The 1665-nt window shown below is 35.4% G+C and overlaps 1 protein-coding gene across 7 annotated transcripts in view; it reads right to left on the bottom strand.

Moving 5' to 3' along the window:
- Wwk (anoctamin 8 white walker) overlaps positions 1 to 1665 on the bottom strand; it is a 43578-nt gene that overhangs the window by 40814 nt on the left and 1099 nt on the right. The gene's annotated exons all lie outside the window — the stretch shown is intronic.

The following is a 1665-nucleotide window of genomic DNA, read 5'->3' as shown; positions in this document are numbered from 1 at the left end:
GGGAACCCGTTACGCGAGCTTTCGTAACCGTGGCGGCCTACGATCTTATTGCTTCGGGATCCTCGGTTTTGGGACGGTTTTCCATCGACGTCGGTGATTTCTTTGTCTTCCGAAAAGCAAAGGCCGATTCGAGTTTCCTCTAAAATTGCTTCTCGCGGGTCAATTCTTTGTTCTTTTCGTAGAACAAATTCGAATATTATAGAATTGTGTTCGAGGCACGTTTGACAGTCTTAGAGACAATTTTAAGTGGTCCCAGGAAAATTAATATTTTCGTGACGTGATTTAGGATTTATAAACAAATTTAATTTTTCTATAAAAAGATCAGTTATAACTTAAATATATAATAGAAATTCGTTGTAATTAAATATTATTTTAGAAATGTATTAGTATCGATGTCGTCTCTATTTAGAATTAATTAATTTAATTTGTTATCGAACGTCTATCACAATTAAAAATTTCTTTTTAGAGTTCTGTTAGGAATGCACTAAAATTTAAATATGGCACAAAAGTTCATTATAATTGACATCGTGTTCTATTTAAAATAAATTCAAAATCTACTCTAAGTTTAACCTTCCGTTAAAAATCTATTACAAGATTAAATTCTTAGTGTTCTAAAAAGAAGATTAGTGTTCTTAAATCCCATTTCCACACATTCCATCGTTGTACATTTCTCTTACATGTAGAAACAGCGGTAGAACATTTTCAATGCGAGCAAATTTATTGTAATAATAGACTAACGATGTAAAAGTTACTTCGATATTTTTTGGAATAAATAAAGGAATGCAGGAGTAACTGAGGGGGATTAACAAGAGCGAAGTAGAATTATTTTGACTGTAGAAGAGAGCGTACGTGTTAACAGTTGCATACAAAATTAACGTGTATTTAGTAAAAATAATAAATAGTGAATGAATACAAAGTTAAATAAAAATTAAATTCAAAGTAAATTTAAAATTAAATCTAAAATTAAAATTAATGTTACAATTAAGGTTAAAATTAAAACTAAATTTAAAATTAATATTACAATTAACATTAAAATTAAAATTAAATTGAAAATTGATATTACAAATTAATTGAGATTTCAAATTAATATTAAGATTAAAATTAGAATTAGAATTAGAATTAAAATTAAATTAGATAAAAGATGAAATAAATAATAAATTATTGGAAACGCACAACAAATATGGTTGTAACACGATGTCGATGCACAGTAGCATTCCTCCCCTAAAACAGAACGAATCTGATCTCGTATTCCGGTCCGCGAGAATCGGCGACACGACGCGACAGTTCGACAAACCGGACAATGCTCGTCGATGGACCAAACAATCCCATTACCGCGAGATGCACGAAAATTCCGGCAACGGAGGGGGTTGGCAGCGCGGGGCGATCCCCTGCGAACTGATATGCTCACTCGCCAGGCGCTGGCCCGATTCAATGTTTATCACCGACGCCAGCCGAGATTGCACAAGAGGGTCGCGCGCTGGCTATAGCGCGCTCTCTTACCTAGCTTACATAATAACAGAGAGCAACCCCGCCGCGCCGCGTCGTTAGGGGGTAGCGGAGACCGACTAAAATATCCGCGGAACCAAACAGCACGGACGGGGATGAATCGTCGACCGGAAAGAGCACAGAGACAGAGAAAAAGAGAGAGAGAGAGAGAGAGAGAGA

This window comes from Augochlora pura, chromosome 7 (assembly GCF_028453695.1).
Source record: "Augochlora pura isolate Apur16 chromosome 7, APUR_v2.2.1, whole genome shotgun sequence".
NCBI classification, from domain to species: Eukaryota; Metazoa; Arthropoda; class Insecta; order Hymenoptera; family Halictidae; genus Augochlora; species Augochlora pura.
The sequence above is the reverse complement of the archived record's forward strand: the minus strand, read 5'-3'. Positions and strand labels throughout refer to the sequence as shown.